Below are 18,890 nucleotides of genomic sequence, written 5' to 3' on the forward strand. Positions count from 1 at the left end.
AGCCACAGCCTTGCCAAGTTTGGAGTTTACAGCTCTACCGTTAGTGACTTGCATGACTGTAAAAATAGGTCAGTGTTTTTTTTCCTCCCTCTCTTTTAAAGAAGAGAGAAAAATTGTGTGTGTGTGCGTGTGTGTTTTCCAACATCCCATCAGTCAAAAACAGTTGAAGCAATTTTAGCTCACTTTTTCCCCAAAAGACTCACTCCAAGTATGACTCAGATCGTGGAACACTTCAAGGAAAATTTTTTCTGTGAAAGTTAAGTGCAATTAATGAGGAGAGATCTGGTGGGAGAAGGAAGTCCTCAGTGTTCGCTGTAATGTCAATTACGCACTGCCTGACAAACACACATAAAACGTGTAACAGATCCACTGCCTGCTCCTGTGCCACATCGGATTATTATGAGAGTGAGCATTTCTTTCCATTACGAATCTGTATGGCTTAATTTTCCCAGCTGAAACTTTAAACAAGATGAAATTACATGCACGCATGTGCGTGCACACACACACACACTCAACTATATTCTTTGAAAATACCACTGAAGAAAGTTTCCTAAAAACACATAAAACAAGGAAGCAGTTCAGCCATGAATACATTTTCTATGTGCTAAAAGGGGGTGGGTTAGAGTCTAGATGCAAAACAGCTTAAACGCTTCTTGCTGCAACAAGGTTGCTGCCAGCTCTGTAAAGACTTGGAGTTTTATCCTATTCAGAATTGGCTTCTATTTCTTCCAAGTGCAGACGCATCCTTATGGCCTTGCCTATAAACACAGCCACGGGTATTTGCGTAGAGGTCTGTGAGTCCCCGCCTCACCCTTCTCCTCCTCCCCTCACTCCACACCCGCCTCACCCTTCTCCTCTTCCCCTCACTCCACACTCACTTGCTCCTATAGGGTCTCTGTAGTGTTCTGGGGGCTCCCTTGCCCATGTCTATTTTCTTACCCACTCCCAATCAGGGACCTCCTCTTTTCCCCAAGTCCTGAGCTTTTTCCTCTCTCCTTTCCATGAGCACTTCAACATCCTCAAGCCTCTCCCACCTTAGAACAGAAACCTCTCAACCCCACGTCTCCCTCCTAAACACCCTATAGCTTCTCTGCCCTTCACAGCCAAATTGCTTGCTGCAGCTGTCTACACTTGCTGCCTCCACCTTCACATCCACGCATTCCCCCAAAACAACTGCCTGATGCTTTCCTGACATCCTTGGGAGTTCATCAGTGACCTCCCCATAGCCAAAGCCAAGGGTATGTTTCTCAGGCCTTCTCTTACGGGATTTTCAAGCAGCACTTGACGATGGCTGTCCACCCATTCACCCACTCCTTCATCACATGGTTATCTGAGGGGCTCTTACTTTTGGCGCTGGCCTCCTGGCTTCTGTGCTGCTGCTCTTTTCTGCTCCATCCCCACCTCTCCAGCTACCCCTCCTTTGCCCACACTTCTAGCAGTACTTCTTCTACTCTCTCCTTAAACACCATTTTTTCCCAGGGCTGTGTCCTTGACCTCGGGTTTCTCACTTTGCAAGCTCTGCCCCTGCTCCCGCCTCTCCCTTTGTGTTGATGGCTCTCAAAGCTGCACCTGCCGCTTGGGCCTCTTTCCTAAGCTCCAGAGGCCTGCTGACTTCTCATGGATCAGGGCTTTGATCTAAGTTGCCATGTTATCTGCAGCTCACTCATGATTCTGTGTTCAGGAATGACTCTGGAATCCTGGGGCCATCCTTCACTCCTCCCTCTCCTTCTGGTCAACTTCAGATCTCTCCCGTTCAGGCAGAACAGGCTGATTCCCTTACCGGCTCCCCCATGCCTCTAGACGAGGGAGCCCAGCACCACATATCAGAAGTCAGGGCATTACCCAGCTCCACCTCCAACCCACCCGCCCTGACCTGCTCTGCTTCCTACTGACCCCAACTGCAGCCTCTTCTCTTTTAACTAATAACAGCAGTTAACATGTAATCAGTGCCTGTTGTGTGCCAGCTGCAGATATCAGTGTCTCATCGCTTTCAGACCCTGTGAGCTCAGTACCCATATTATCCCATTTTACAGATGGCAAAACTGAGGCCCAGGGTGGGTTTTGTTGGGTCTTTCCTGTGGACGCCTTTTGGGATCCCCAGCCTCCCGTGACCCCTTCACAGCTTTTGGCTGCCCCGTGTGCTTCATGTTGCAACCCCAGAGCAGGTGGCACCCCCATTCCTGTGCTCAGCCCTGGCCTCAAAACGCAGCCGGGGCTGGGTGCGGTGGCTCATGCCTGCAATCCCAGCACTTTGGGAGGCCGAGGCGGGTGGATCACGAGGTCAGGAGATCGAGACCATCCTGGCTAACACGGTGAAACCCCGTCTCTACTAAAAATACAAAAAATTAGCCGGGCATGATGGTGGGCGCCTGTAGTCCCAGCTACTCAGGAGGCTGAGGCAGGAGAATGGCGTGAACCCGGGAGGCGGAGCTTGCAGTGAGCCGAGATCGCACCATTGCACTCCAGCCTGGGTGACAGAGCGAGACTCTGTCTCAACAAAACAAAACAAAACAAACAAACAAACAAAAAGCAGCCAGGTCACAGCCCTGGGGCCCCACTTGCTCGGGCCTGATTTCCTCTGCCCTCATCCCTTGCTCCTGAATTTCTAAAAGAAAAAAGTCTGCTAACTAATACCCTCTGCTCTCAGATAATATCTTTGCAACACAACCTCCTCACTGTAGCAGGATTATTTCTTCAAAATTGCAATCCAGTCATGTCCCTTCCAGCTTAAAACCCTTCCACGACATCTCATTGTTGTCCTTTGGACAAAGTTTAAACTCTCAGCTTGGAACTGATCATGGCGGTCACTCTAACCTCCGCTCCCCTGACTCCTTGGGCAGCCCTAGGTGCATAGCAGACAGTCCAGCCTTCCTTGCTTCCCTTTCCCTCTCCTTTACAAACATTCCTGGGATGTGCTAGACAAGCGCTGTGCTGATCACCCAGAATGTGGGGATGAAAGACAATCTAGCAGACAAAGAGCAGGGTTCCTGCAGGCGTGTGGGGAGGGTCAGCTCTCCAGAACAATCTTAGTCCAGCACCACAAGTGTTATGATGCAGGTGCATGGCTCCCCCGGTTCCAGGTCGATGGACTCTGGATGACTCCTTTGGCTCCGATAACCTCCCCTCATCTAGCTCTCCAGCTCCTAGTGAGAGTTCTAAACCCGGAAAGCTCAGGGGAGCATCTCCTCTGCTCCAGGATGCCTCCCAGGCTCCCCCTGCTGGAGGCTGGACACAGCTCAGGATCAGCCCTAGAAGCTGCTGCTTAGGATAAATGAATTCTGCATTTTATCCTAAAAGCAGGTCCGATTTAAAGACTGTGTGTGTGTGTGTGTGTGTGTGTGTATCACTCTGTCACTCAGGCTGGAGTGTAGTGGTGCAACCATAGCTCACTGTAGCCTTGACCTCCAGACTCAAGTGATCCTCCCACCTTCGCCTCCCAAGTAGCTGGGACCACAGGTGTGTGCCACCACATCTGGCTAATTTTTAAATTATTTTTTTAGAGATAGGGTCTCACTATATTTCCCAGGCTTGTCTCGAACTCCTGGGATCAAGTGATTCTCCTGCCTTGGCCTCCCAAAGTGCTGGGATTACAGGCATGAGCCACCGCACCTGACCTCATTTAGATTTTAGCTGGAGGGTGACATGAGTGACATGGCTGGATTTGTTCTTGGAATGGTCCCTCTGGCTGCTGTGTGGAAAAGGAATGAGAAGACTGGAGTAGTTCTCAGAGCACTGATGCAAAATCCCGGGGCACATTGGAGTCTCCAGGCATTTTACAGAACCTGCAGGTCTGAGTTCCACCCTACAGATCCTATGCAATTGGTCTGGGGTATGACCTAGGCCATGGGAAGGCCACAGGATTTTTAAAAGCTCCTGAGTTAGAACAATGACCCTTAATCTGGTTCACATGACAATCACCTGGGGGAACCCTTAAACAATGCCCAGGTCCTACGTCCAGGGATCCTGATATAATTTCTTTGGAGTGGGGCCTGGGTGTTGAGAGTTTTGAAAGGCTCCCCAGGTGATTCTGATGTGGGCCTAGGGCTGAGAAGCACCGAGTAAGAGGCTATCACAGTAATCCAGATGAGTGAGCCAGACCCTGGGGATGGCAGGAAGTAGAGTCAGAAACACTTAGGAGGTAGAACTGGCCCAGCTTGGTGATGGACTGTATGGGAAGGTTGAGGCAGGAGAAGAAGGAGGCCTACACATTTCTTACTTTCCTGCCTTGGTCAAGGGGGCAAATGGGGGCCACTCCAGGCTGGGGTCAACTCTCTCCACCTTTGCCCTCATCCTAAATCTGGTGCTGCTGCCTGCAGTCCTGGCAACTGAGAAAGACTCTACTACAGCCTTGGACAATGACAGTATTCCAGGTGTGCTCTGCTTTTAAGAAAATCAAGTGCCAAATGTCTCTTGATAAGACCCAGTGAAACTCTGAAAATGCTGCTCCAAGGGACGCCATCTCCCGGGGGAGATCTAGGCTGTGGAAAGCAACCCGAGGCCCCACAAGGAAGGGATTGGACCATAACCATAGGATGTGAGAGCAGAAAGGGACTTTAGAGACCTTCCCTGTCACATTAGGGAAATTACAGACCAGAAGAGTAAACAGACTTGGCAGAAGGTGGAAGGATTGGTGTGGGGTGGTGAGGGAAACTGAGGCCCAGGGAGATCAAATGCCTCATACAAAGAGAGTAGTTCTTGCTACTGCATCTCATCAATTCTAAAGCACATTTTTTCATATCTAACATTGAACAAGCAGATGTGTTATGCAATTGTCATTGTTTAAATGTCAGTGTTTTTATTTATTAGTGGTACATCAAATAAAGGAGCATCTTACAATCAATGACATCTTACATATAATGGCATTATTTTGCTTTAATTTTATAACCAACTTGCAGATCCATTGACCAAGATGTTCCATTGGCCAAGTACACTGTCGTCTAGATTCACTGAGATAACACAATCCATCTGTCAGTTGAGCAATTCCTCTGTGAGCTGAGGTTGGGCTTATCCATTTTTGATACCCTGTGACTTCAGCTCTGTTCTGACCCTCAGCAGGAGCCTGAGAACTGCTTGTAGGGACATGACCCTGAAGATGACACTGATGACTGTTCCCAGGGTTCTGGGGATGCTCATGTGGCTCTTGCTGCTTTCCCTTTTACGGCTGTGGGAACTCACATTATTTTCATGACAACTAAGGACTTGAGCTGGTTTGGGCAGTAGTGTGTGGACTTCACTGGGCAGCTGCTAGGGCTCGTCCATATTAACCATCGTGGTGGTGGAGAATGTGATGCCATTGAAGGAGGCCAGGCAAATAAGTCCTGCATGCTATCTGCTAGGTGTTTGCTTTAGGGGTATGTGGTATAAATGGATTATAAACAAGTTATAAACAGGTTATAAACGGATTATATGAACGAGTTCAAGACGGCCCCTGTGTATTGGCCCCCATGCTGTTTACTTCCGCACCACAGCCCAGGACCGTTAAATCAAGCCTGCCAGCACCAAACTCAAATTCTTGCACATCCAATTGCTTTAAATGTAGGCCAAATATTATTTGCCCATTTACAGCCTGCCTGCTTGATAATTTGCAAAACTACACCCAACAGCCTCTCACCATAGGTAAGACAAACCTCAAGGCTACAAAAGACCCCAAATGGCTGCTGTCCTTTGGAGCTCTCTGACCCAGAGACTCCTCACCATGATGCTCCCGACCATGAACCCTCTTGGGTTCAAATGATCTTCCAGCCTGAGCCCCCCAAGTAAATGAGACTTCAGGTACATGCCACCATGCCTGGTTAATTTTTAAATCTTTTTTTTAGAGACGGGGTTTCACCATGTTTGCCTAGGCTGGTCTCAAACTCCTGAGCTCAGCAATCTGCCGCCTGGGCCTCCCAAAGTGCTGGGATTATAGGTGTCAGCCACTGCACCTGGCCCCTTTTCTTTTCCTCTAGACCCGTGACATCCCCTAGACCTGTAACCTCCTCTCTGATCCTCCTCTCCCCTGGGAGTGTCCTTGCCCTTTTCTTCTGGTGGTGGCCCTGCCACTGCCTCTGGAAGGTCTCCTCCCACAAGGGACTTTCCCCTTCCATGCAATCTGTCCAAGCCTCATCCAAATAAAGCTCTTGTGTGCTATTGCCATCTAGTGATCTGGTCTTTTTCTTGATCTTTCCCCAACATTCAAACTCATGAGTATAATTGTGTAAATAAGCAGATAAATCTAATTTTAGACACTACCTACCAAGGGGCGTCAATGACATCTGTAATGTGAGAGTTAAGCAGCTTGGCTAGTAACACTACTGGAACACCACTGTTTTTACTGAAAGATATAATGTATGCAGGGGTCATTCATCACAGATACAGAACGTCCTAAAAAGAAAAAAAAGTAGCATCAAACACATTTTAAATTACAGACCAGAAGAGTAAACAGACTTGGCTCATTGGTTTTGTTGCTGCCTCGTGGGGCTAATGGCTGGCTCCTGGACAGTCCCAAGGGGGAAGCTCAGTTACCATTCTCAGGAAGAGGATATGACTCTCTACGGCTCTTCCCAACACCAAACACAGAGTAGCTATGCACATCTCAGGAATGGAGATGGAGAAAGAGAAAAACTAGTGATAACAGCTAGAGTTGGTTGCACTTCTAGTAGGTGCTAAGCAACATGCAAGGTGTTGTACATGCATTATCTCAGGTATAACTCACAAAACCCTATTATTAGTCCAAAGCTCAGAAGAGTTCATCAATTTGCCCAAAGTTGCAAATCTAATCCATGGTAGAATTGGGATTCAAAGCCTGGTCAATGAGACTCCAGGAAGGACAGGATTTAACCGCTTTGCCCTGTTGCAGAAATTCAGCTAGCCTGAGCATTTTGCAATGTGTCATCACTTCTGATAATGGGCTGAATAAAGGATGGCAGCAACATAGGCAGGAATTGTGTCTTCTGCTGTCTCTGTCAAAGTTATGGGCCAGGGGAGGGTGGGACAGGTGTCAGCAGACAGACTCCATGGACATGCTACATCCTGGTGTCAGATTTGGGATACTGACCTCCACTGGGGTGTGTGTGGTGGAACAGGGTTTTGCCTACTCACAGCCCAGTGCCATCAGCTCAGGAACCCCGTCATCCTCCCAGGCTCCTTCCTGGCCACCTGCCACAGCTGGGCCCAGGGCTGCTTCCATATTCAAGAAGGAGAGACATCTAAGTGACAGGGATGGAATAGGATGCCGAGAGATCACTGGAAGTTTCCAGTTATTTTCCCATCCACACCCAAGCTCTCTTGTCCTCCGTTGTCAGCCCAGTCAGGAACATATTGTCACTCACCCCACCTCCATAGGAACTGACCCTCTGTGGATGGTTTTCCATGGCTGCCATAACAATGTGCACTAATGGAGCGGCTTGAACCAAAGAAATGTCTTGTTTCACAGTCCTTGAAGCTGGAAGTCCAAGATCAAGGTGTCAGCAGGGTTGGATCCTTCTGAGGGCTGTGGGGAGAGTCTGTTTCTGGCCTCTCCCTTGGCTTCTGGTGATTTGCTGGTGATTCTTGGCTTGTAGAAGCTTTACTACGATCCCTGCCTTCATCTTCACCTGGCACTTTTCCTGCATGAGTGTCTACCTCTAAATTTCCCATTTTTACTTATTTTTTATTTTAAAATTAAAAAAAACTTTTAATAGTAGGAAATTTTGAACATACACAAAAATAGAATAGTATAATGAACCCCCATGTACCCATTACACAGCGTCGACAATGACCAACAAATGGCCAATCTTGTCTCATTTGTTCCTCCTCTCTGCACCTATCTCTACGGAAATATTTTAAAGCAAATTCTGATTATCATTATTTTATTTATATAAATGTCAGTCACATGTCTTCTAAATGATAACTTTTTTTTTCTTTTTTGACACAGAGTCTCAGTCTGTCACCCAGGCTGGAGTGCAGTGGTACTATCTTAGCTCACTGCAACCTTCACTTCCTGGGTTCAAGCAATTCTCATGCCTCAACCTCCTGAGTAGCTGGGCTAACAGGTGCACGCCACCATGCCCAGCTAATTTTGTGTGTGTTTAGTAGAGACAGGGTTTTGCCATGTTGGCCAGGCTGGTCTTGAACTCCTGATCTCAAGTGATCCACCTGCCTTGGCCTCTCAGGAAGTGCTGGGATTACAGACGTGAGCCACTGCACCCAGCCAAGAACTCTTAAATACATAATCTTGATACAATTATCTCACTATTAACTGAACAAAACAGTATCACCTGGCCAGTCATGGTGGTTGACACCTGTAATCCCAGCACTTTGGGAGGCTGAGGTGGGTAGATCACTTGAGGTCAGGAATTAGGGACCAGCCTGGCCAATATAGCGAGACCCCGTCTCTACTAAAAGTACAAAAATTAGCCAGGTGTGGTGGCGTGCACCTATAATCCCAGCTACACAAGAGGCTGAAGCAGGAGAATCACTTGAACCCAGGACGCAGAGGTTGCAGTGAGCTGAGATCACACCACTGCACTCCAGCCTGAGTGACAGAGTGAGACTCTGTCTCAAAAACCAAAACCAAAACCAAAAAAACCAGTATTACCAGATACCCACTCAGTGTTCACATTTCCCCAAAAACCTTATTTACAGCCAATTTGTTCAGGATCTCAACAAGGTCTATGTACACATTGTGTTTGGTTGATATGTCTCAAATTTCTTAAAATCTATAGTGGTTTCCTCTTCTCTCTTTTTTTCTTATCATTTATTTATTGGAAAAAATTAGTTCATTTACCTTGTAGCATTTCACACATTTTGAATTTGGCTGATTATATTCTTTTCTTTTCTTTTCTTTTTTAGAGACAAGGTCTTGCTCTGTCAACCAGGCTGGAGTGCAGTGGCACAAACACGACTCACTGCAATCTTCACCTCCTGGGTTCAAGCGATCCTCTGGCCTCAGCCCCACAAGTAGATGGGACTTCAGGTACATGCCACCATGCCTGGCTAATTTTTGTATTTTTTGTAGAGACGGGTTTCGCCATGTTGCCTAGGTTGGTCTTGAACTCCTGAGCTTAGCAATCCACCCACCTGGGTGTCCTAAAGTACTGGGATTACAGGTGTGAGCCACCATGCCCAGACCCTTTTCTTTTTTAAAAAAACTTTTATTTTTGGTTCAGGGGTACATGTGCAGTTTTGTTATATAGGTAAACTCTTGATACTGGGGTTTGTTGTACAGATTATTTCGTCACCCAGGTACTAAGCCTAGTACCTAATAGTTTTTTCTGATCCTCTCCTTCCTCCCACCTTCTACCCTCAAGTAGGCCCCAGTGTGTGCTATTCCCCTCTATGTGTCCATGTGTTCTCATTATTTACCTTCCACTTATAAGTGAAAACATGTGGCATTTGGTTTTCTGTTCCTGCATTAGTTTGCCAAGGATGCTGGCCTCTAGCTCCATTCATGTACCTGCAAAGGACATAATCTTCTCCTTTTTTATAGCTGTGAAGTATTCCATAGCGCATATGTACCACATTTCCTTTACCCAATCTGCCCTTGATGAATTTCCCATTTTTTAAGGACACCAGTCATATTGGATTAACCCGCTTCCTACTCCAGTATGACCTTGTCTTACCTGATTCCACCTGCAGTGATCCTGTGTTAGTCTGTTCTTGCACTGCTATAAAGAAATACCTGAGTGGGTAACTTATCAAGGAAAGAGGTTTAATTGGCTCATGGTTCTGTGGGCTGTACAGGAGGCATGGCTATGACATCTACTCAGCTTCTGGGGAGGCCTCAAGGAGCTTTTACTCAGGGCAGAAGGCAAGCGGAGCAGGCAGGTCTCATGGCCAAAGCAGGTGCAAGAGAGGGAGAAAGAGGGGCCACACACTTTCCACTCACCTGATCTCACGAGAACTCACTCACTGTCATGAGGACAGCACTACGAGGATGGGGCTGAACCAGTCATGAGAAATCCTCCTCCATGAACCAGTCACCTCCCACCAGGCCCCACCTTCCACAATGGGGACTACATTTCAACATGAGATTTGTGGGGACAAATATCTAAACTCTATCAGACCCTATCTCCAAATAAAGGAACACTCTGAGGCACTAGGGGTAGGACTTCAACGTATAAATTTTGGGGGTCCATAACTCAGCCCACAGCACTCCATAATTCACAAAGCCTTCTCTTTCCTGCAATAGTTTTGTTTGAGTCAATTGGCTATTGTACCTGTAAGTCCCCTCATATCTCACATTCACAAAGCAGCTCACAATCTTCCCTGGCTGTGGGGGGAGCACAGGCTTCCACGACCCATGTGAGATTGAGTGTATTCCCTCCCAGGTCGCAGACCCCCCATCACAGGGCACAGCTCTTTGCAGAGCACACAGGCTCCCATCAGGGGTTGAGGGAGTGGGCCCAGACCAGCACGGGTCCTCGAGCTGCCGTGTTCTCAGAAGTGCTGAGTATTCTCTCCTCAAGAGCCTGGTTCCTGAGCCATCCATCCTATCCTGACCTGGTCTCCACGTCACAGCGCTTACTTCTCTCACCTTGGCCTTTGCTTTGCCCTTCAGATGAGCTGCGCTCCATTGTCTTGTTGGCTAAGGTCTCAGCTCTTGCTCATGGTTGCCTTGGCCACCTTGGGGAATGTCTGTAAGGTTTGGGCTGACCCTGAATCTTCCTGCCCCTGCCGCTCTCCTGGGGGGACACTCCCACTCCAAGCCCCAGCTTCCTGGGAGAGGCCTGAAAATGCTATTCAGAGGGTGCTGACTCCCCTCATGGGGCTGGAGCCATCCTTACAACGAGTGCTGGATTGTCCAAGGTCAACTTGGCATTACCACCAACCCCAGGCCCTCCCTCAAAGCCAAAGTCCCTTCTGCAGAGGGAAGCAACGCCAGGAATACTACCCTGAACTCTGTCCCTGTCTGGTTCCTGGTTAGAGTTTGCAAATGAGAAGCACGCCTGAGATTAGGACAGAGGCAGGGAAAGGTCTTTGTTCTTCAGGGGCAGTTACAGCCCTGTAAGGAGTTGAGATTTGGGAACAATCATGCTTACTGCTGCTGACAAGCGTGGGGTGTGTACATCTCTTTGAGTATTTTGGGATGAGGTCTTTGGTGTCAGCTTTCCTGACCTCCACTCCCCTAGGTCTTGAAATATTTCACTATACTCTTAATTCTCTAAATTAAAACTTTAAACACCTGGAGTACATACAGTGGCTTCTGTTTTCTTGATTGAATCCTGTCTGAGATAGGGAGAAGGAGCAAACCTCCAATGAGAGGCAATGTCTTACGGATCCTGTGGTGTTTTGTTAGGACGCGGTGACAGTGCTTCAGCAGTGAGGAGAGAACAAGGCAAATTCCAGCAAAGAGAGCAGCCTCTCCGGGAGAGCCACCTTGAGGAGAAGAAAAGGGGCATTTCAGGGGTGGAGGAAGGTTAAGCAAAGAATCAGCAAAACCCAGCATGGAATCACTAGCTAGGCAAGTTGCTTCATCTTTCTAGTCGGAGACACAGTTTCCTGATCTGTGAAGTGGGGAGGTGACCACTCTTTACATTATCTAGTTATGTGAATTCAATTAGATGATTTAGGTAAATTCTCTAAAATGGAGCCTGGCAAGTAGAAGGTACCCAATTAATGCTTCTTTTTTTTTTTCCTTTTTGGCAGAGACAATCCATTTGCTTAACAAAGATGCTGCCATCAGCTGTCACAGAGGGCTAGGGTACTCCTTTGCTTTCAGCTGGAGGGAAAAGCTTCTTACTCTTTCTTCCCATTCAGAAGGAAGAGGGATGAGGGAGGGCGGAGAACAATATTTTCAGTGCTGTGAGTTCCTTTCTGCTGGTGTATAGTCTCAGGCTGGAACAGCTCCTTAAGGCCATACATTTAGTTTCCCTCAATTTAAACATAAAGAGCTAAAACTAGAAATCTTCTAGAAGAAAACATCTTCATGATCTTGGTGTAGGCAAATGTTTCCTAGGCAGGATACAAGAACACAAACCATAAAATAAATAGATGAATTGGACTTCATCAAAATTTAAAAGCTTTGCTGATTATTAATAAAACGAAAAGGCAAACCACAGAGTGTGAGAAAATAATATCGAGACATATATCTGATAAAGACTTGTATCTGAATACATAAAACATGCCTACAAATAAATACTAAAAAGACAAGCAACTCAGTTAAAATGAGCACAAATCTTGAACAGACACTCCGTAAAAGAAGATATATGAATGGCTAATAAGCATGTGAAGAGGTACTCAGCATATTAGTCATTAGGGAAATGCAAATGAAATTACTATGAGCCACCACTTCACACCCAATAGGATGGCTAAAATGCAAAAGACTGACCATATCAAGTGTTGACAAGGATGTGGAGCAACTGGAACCTCATACATACCTGGGAGAAGTATAAAATATTACCATTATTTTAGAAAACAGCTTGGCAGTTTCTTTCACAGGTGATATGGTTTGACTGTGTCCTCACCCAAATCTCATCTTGAATTCCCATGTGTTGTGGGAGGCACCCAGTGAAAGGTAATTGAATCATGGGGGCAGGTCTTTCCCATGCTGTTCTCATGATAGCAAATGAGTCTCACGAGATCTGATGGTATTATAAGGGGGAGTTTCCCTGAAAAGCTCTTTTCTCTTGTCTGCCACCATCTAAGATGTGCCTTTCACCTTCTGCCATGATTGTGAGGCCTCCCCAGCCACATGGAACTGTGAGTCCAATAAACATTTCTTTTGTAAATTGCCCAGTCTGGGTATGTCTTTATCAGCAGTGTGAAAATGGACTAATACAGTAAATTGATATCAGTAGAGTGGGGTGCTGCTGAACAGATACCCAAAAATGTGGAAGCAACTTTGGAACTGGGTAACAGGCAGGGATTGGAACAGTTTGGAGGGCTCAGAAGAAGACAGGAAAATGTACAAAAGTTTGGAACTTCCTAGAGACTCGTTGAATGGCTTTGCCCAAAATGCTAAGAGCGATATGGACAATTAAGTCCAGGCTGAGGTGGTCCCAGATGGAAATTAGAAACTTATGGGGAACTGGAGCAAAAGTGACTCTTGTTATATTTTAGCAAAGAGACTGGTGGCATTTTGTCCCTGCTCTAGAGATCTGTGGAACTTTCAACTTGAGAGAGATGATTTAGGGTATCTGGCAGAAGAAATTTCTAAGCAGCAAAGCATTCAAGAGGTGACTTGGGTGCTGTTAAAGGCATTCCGTTTTATAAGGGAAGCAGAGCATACATGTTCAGAAAATTTGCTGCTTGATAATGAGATAGAAAAGAAAATCCCATTTTCTAAGGAGAAATTCAAGCCGGCTGCAGAAATTTGCATAAGTAATGAGAAGCCAAATGTTAATCCCCAAGACAATGGGGAAAATGTCTCCAGGGCATGTCAGAGGTCTTCATAGTAGCCCCTCCCATCACAGGCCTAGAGGCCTAGAGGGAAAAAGTGGTTTCCTGGACCGGGCCCAGGTTCCCCATGCTGTGTGCAGCCTAGGGACTTGGTCCCAGCTGCTCCAGCTGCGGCTGAAAGGGGCCAACATAGAGCTTGGGCCATGGCTTCAGAGGGTGCAAGCCTCAAGCCTTGGCAGCTGCCACATGGTTTTGAGCCTGTGAGTGCACTGAAGTCAAGAATTGAGGTTTCGGGAACCTCTGCCTAGATTTCAGAGGCTGTGTGGAAACACCTGGATGTCCAAGCAGAAGTTTGCTGCAGGAGCAGGGCTCTCATGGGGAACCTCTGCTAGGGCAGTGCAGAAGGGAAATGTGGGGTCAGAGGCCCCACAGAAAGCCCCTAGTGAGGTACCACCTAGTGAAGCTGCGAGAAGAGGGCCACTGTCCTCCAGACCCCAGAATGGTAGATCCACTGACAGCTTGTACTGTGTGTCTGGAAAAGCTGCAGACACTCAATGCCAGTCCATGAAAGCAGCTGGGAGAGAGGCTGTACACTGCAAAGCCACAGGGGCAGAGCTGCCCAAGACCATGGGAACCTACTTCTTGCATCAGCATGATCTGGATGTGAGACATGGAGTCAAAGGAGATCATTTTGGAGCTTTAAGATTTGACTGCTCTGTTGAATTTCAGACTTGCATGGGTCCTGTAACCCCTTAATTTTGGCCAATTTCTCCCATTTGGAATGGCTGTATTTACCCAATGCCTGTATCCTCATTGTATCTAGGCAGTACCTAACTTGCTTTTGATTTTACAGGCTCATAGGCAGAAGGGACTTGCCTGGTCTCAGATGAGACATCAGACTCTGGACTTTTCAGTTAATGCTAAAATGAGTTAAGACTTTGGGGGACTGTTGTGAAGGCATGATTGTCCTTGAAATGTGAGGACATGAAATTTGGGAAGGGCCAGGGGCAGAATGATATGGTTTGGCTGTGTCCCCACCCAAATCTCATGTTGAATTCCCATGTGTTGTGGGAGGGACCTTGTGAAAGGTAATTGAATCATGGGGTCATGTCTTTCCCGTGCTGTTCTCATGATAGCAGATGAGTCTCATGAGATCTGATGGTGTAGTAAGGGGGAGTTTCCCTGCACAAGCTCTCTTCTCTTGTCTGCTGCCATGTGAGACGTGCCTTTCACCTTCCACCATGATTGTGAGGCCTCCCCAGCCGCATGGAACTGTAAGTCCAACAAACCTCTTTCTTTTTTTTTGAGATGAAGTCTTGCTCTGTTGCCCAGGCTGCAGTGCAGATTGTGCAGTGGCACAATCTTGGCTTACTGCAACCTCCGCCTCCCGGGTTCAAGTGATCCTCCTGCCTCAGCCCCTCTAGTAGATGGGATTACAGGCACATGCCAGCATGCCTGGCTAATTTTTGTATTTTTAGTAAAGATGAGGTTTTGCCATGTTGGCCAGGCTGGTCTCAAACTCTTGAACTCAGGTGATCCACACACCTCAGCCTCCCAAAGTGCTGGGATTACAGGTGTGAACTACCATGCCCAGCCTATAAACTTCTTTCTTTTGTAAACTGCCCAGTCTCGGGTATGCCTTTATCAACAGCATGAAAACAGACTAATACAACAGGAAACATACACCTACCTTATGACCTGGCAATTTTACTCCCACATATTTATCCAAGAGAAAGGAAAACATGTCCACAAAAAGATTTGTAAATGAATGGACATAGTAACTTTATTTCTAATAGCTAAAAACTGGAAACAACCCAGGTGTCCCTCAACAGGAGACTGGATAAATAAATTGTAATATATCCACACTGCAATAAAAAGGAAAACTCACTGATATTATAATATTCTGGAAGCATCTCAAAAAATGATGTTACGTAAAGGAAGACAGATGCAAAATGTTGATTGAATGATTCCATTGATGTGAAGTTCTAGAGCAGCCAAAATCAATCTATGTTGATAGATTACAACAGTGGTTGTCTGAGTTGGGGCAGGGGTAAGGATTGGCAGGAAAGGGAAAGAGGGAACTTTCTGGAGTAAAGGAAACATTCTATATGCTGATGGAGGTAATGGTTACATGGGTGTAGACATTGAAATTTACACTTAGAATGTATCCATTTTATTGTATGTTTAAGAAAAACCCAGTTTACTGATTTTCTTCTCAGATTTCCAGAGGTATTGCCTTGACCTCCAAAGAGATTAGATTTACCCCAGGGACAACGAACTGTGTCCGGACCAGGGGAACTAGAAGCAGACCTGTGGAACCCAGAGAACCTAGATGGTCAACTTTTCCACAACATAGTTTCTCTCTCTGCACTACCAGGTGTTAATGTGCATTTATTTTGTGCTAGGAACTGTGCTAATTAGTTCTAATACCTCTTAATGCTGGGAGAAAACAACGACAACAAACCAAACCCTGAAGCTCCAAGGGGTGAAAAAACACACAGCTAAGACTGCAACTCCGCATTCTCATTCCAAGCCCAGAAGAAGCCAGCTGGGGAACCCCTCACCTGAGGCTCAAGTTGGGGATGTCCCTTGCCAGCCAGGAACTCCCCACACCAGCCTCTCCTCCTTTGTTTCACACCTAAGCCTGAGTGTCTTCCTTAGATCACCAGTGGTGATCCCTAGTTCCCACTCCAAAAAGCTTCTTTTCTTTTCACAGGGACCAGTGCACAGAAACCACTGGCGACTTACTTTTGCAAATCCCTCCAGGTTTGGCACAACCTGCAGGCTTGGAAGACTCTGGCGCTATAACACAGCTGCAGCTGGGGAAAGCGCTGGGAGCTCATTAACGGCCAAGCTCACCGGAAAAACCATGAAGGTGACCTCAAGTGTTAGGCCCCTAGGGCTACTCGAACGGCAGACACAGGCCAGTGCAGCAGAAAAATGCCCCAGCCTCCACTCCGCCAAAGCACCTGCTTCCTGAAGGGTGGCTGAGGCCCGATGAGACATGATGTCATTGATTTTTATCACAATCTTCCTGGGGAGGAGACAGGAAAACAGGGGCCTGAGGAGGTGAATAGCCTAAGCTGGGAAAAGAAACACAATTTCCAGCGCGGTGGATCAGGTCCCTGAGTTTCAGGAATAAAGCCACCTTGTCAGACTCTCCTGGACTGTGGTGCCTGAGAGAACCATGGAAGCCTTAGTGAGTTCTTTCCATGGACTTTTCTGTGAAATAAAAATGTTTAATTTCTTAAAAGGTCTATCTAAATGGAAGTTATTGTGGCTATGAAGAAATCAAATATTTAATTGCTAAGTAAAAGAGATTAAAAGTGCCTTTAATCTTAAGAAAAATAAAATTGGGCAAAACATTATACATAAAATATATTATATGATCTATATATTATATATGTGTGTGTATATCATTTGTATGTATATTCACCTGTTGAAATAATGTTTTTTGTTGGCGGCTTAATTTTAGAATTTTGGCTAATTATTTCTAGATTCTCTGTCTTCTGCCAGGGGCAGGAGTTACTGTCTCAATTTTATCTAAGTATATATTTATTTTTGTTTTTGTCTGTTTTAAGTATTATTACTGAATGCATGCACAGAGTTAAACTTTAAATAATATCAAATACTCATAATAAAAGCTTGCAGTTCCCTGACTCCTCCAAGCTCCCTAAGCCCTCCAGGATAATCACTTGTGTTTTTCCTTTGGTGGGAGCAGAGCATGGAAACACATTTAGATCAGAGGCCATCCCTGACAAAAATAAGGTATCTTGGGAAGAATGTCCCATAAGCTCTACATGAATTAGTCTGCTACATGCTTCTATTCCTTTAACCAACAAATCTGTCTAATTCATATCCGAGCACTCTGGGAGGCCGAGGTGGGTGGATCACCTGAGGTCACGAGTTCAAGACCAGCTTGGCCAACATGGTGAAACCCTGTCTCTACTAAAAATACAAAAATTATCTGGGCTTGGTGGCACACACCTGTAATCCTAGCTACTTGGGAGGCTGAGGCAGGAGAATTTCTCCAACCCAGGAGGCAGAGGTTGCAGTGAGCCAAGATCGTGCCACTGCACTCCAGCCTGGGTGACAGAGTGAGATTCCATCTCAAAAAAAAAAAAAAAAAAATTGTTTTTTAAATGGAAAACTAGTATCTCACAGAAAAGTGAACAAATTCATCAGTGCAGATAAGATATATTATCAAAAGTGTTGCTGTCACCCAGGTCAGGCCATAAAACATACCCAGCATCCTGAAAGCCCCATCCAGCGCTACCCGCTCCTCCCCAGAGGTGGCTACTATCCTCATTATCACCACAGATGAGTTCTGCCTTGTTAAAATTTCTCAAATTGCAACCACTTCGTATCTCATCATTACGCCTTGCTTCTTTGACTTAACATTTTTTTCAAGATTCACTTATGTTGTTACATGTAGCTATAATTGGCTAATTGTCCTTTCTGTAGGGCTTTCAATTACCACAATTTATTGATCCATTTTGTGGTTGACGGACATGTGGGTTGTTTCCAATGTTGGCTACTACAAATAATGTTGCTACCAACGTTTTCGAACATGTGTTTTAGTGCATAAGTGCATGGATTTCTAGTGTGTATATACTTATGAGTAGAATTTCAGCATCACAGGGCATGTGTGGTTCAACTTTAGCAGACGACTAACTGTTCTTTAAAGTAGCAGTCTCTGGCTGGGCACAGTGGCTCACGCCTGTAATCCCAGCACTTTGGGAGCCCAGGTGGGTAGATCACTTGAGGTCAGGAGTTTAAGACCAGTCTGGCCAACATGGTGAAACCCCATTTCTACTAAAAAGACAAAAAAATTAGCTGAATGTGGTGGCACACACCTGTAATCCCAGCTAGTTGGGAGGCTGAGGCAGGAGAATTGCTTAAACCTGGGAGGTGGAGGTTACAGAGAGCTGAGATTGTGCCACTGCACTCCAGCCTGGGCGACAGAGTGAGACTTCATCTAAAAAAAATAATAAAATAAAAAATTAGGCCGGGCGAGGTGGCTCACGCTTGTAATCCCAGCACTTTGGGAGGCTGAGGCGGGCGGATCACGAGGTCAGGAGATCGAGACCACGGTGAAACCCCGTCTCTACTAAAAATACAAAAAAATTAGCCGGGCGTGTTGGCGGGCGCCTGTAGTCCCAGCTACTCGGAGAGGCTGAGGCAGGAGAATGGCGTGAACCCGGGAGGCGGAGTTTGCAGTGAGCCGAGACTGCGCCACTGCACTCCGGTCTGGGTGACGGAGCGAGACTCTGTCTCAAAAAAAAAAAAAAAAAAAAAAAAAATTAAAGTAGCAGTCTTCAACCTTTTTGGCACCAGGGACCAGTTTCATGGAAGATAATTTTTCCACCAACTGGCAGGGGATAGGGGTGGGGTGTTTTCAGAATGATTTGAGCCCATTACATTTATTGTGCACTTTATTTCTATTATTATTACATTGTAATATATAATGAAATAATTATATAGCTCACCACAATGGAGAATCAGTGGGATACTTGAGCTTGTTTTCCTGCAACTAGATGGTCCCATCTGGGGGTGATGGAAGACAATGACGGATCATCAGGCATTAGATT

Source organism: Symphalangus syndactylus, chromosome 19, assembly GCF_028878055.3.
Source record: "Symphalangus syndactylus isolate Jambi chromosome 19, NHGRI_mSymSyn1-v2.1_pri, whole genome shotgun sequence".
In the NCBI taxonomy this organism is placed as follows: Eukaryota; Metazoa; Chordata; class Mammalia; order Primates; family Hylobatidae; genus Symphalangus; species Symphalangus syndactylus.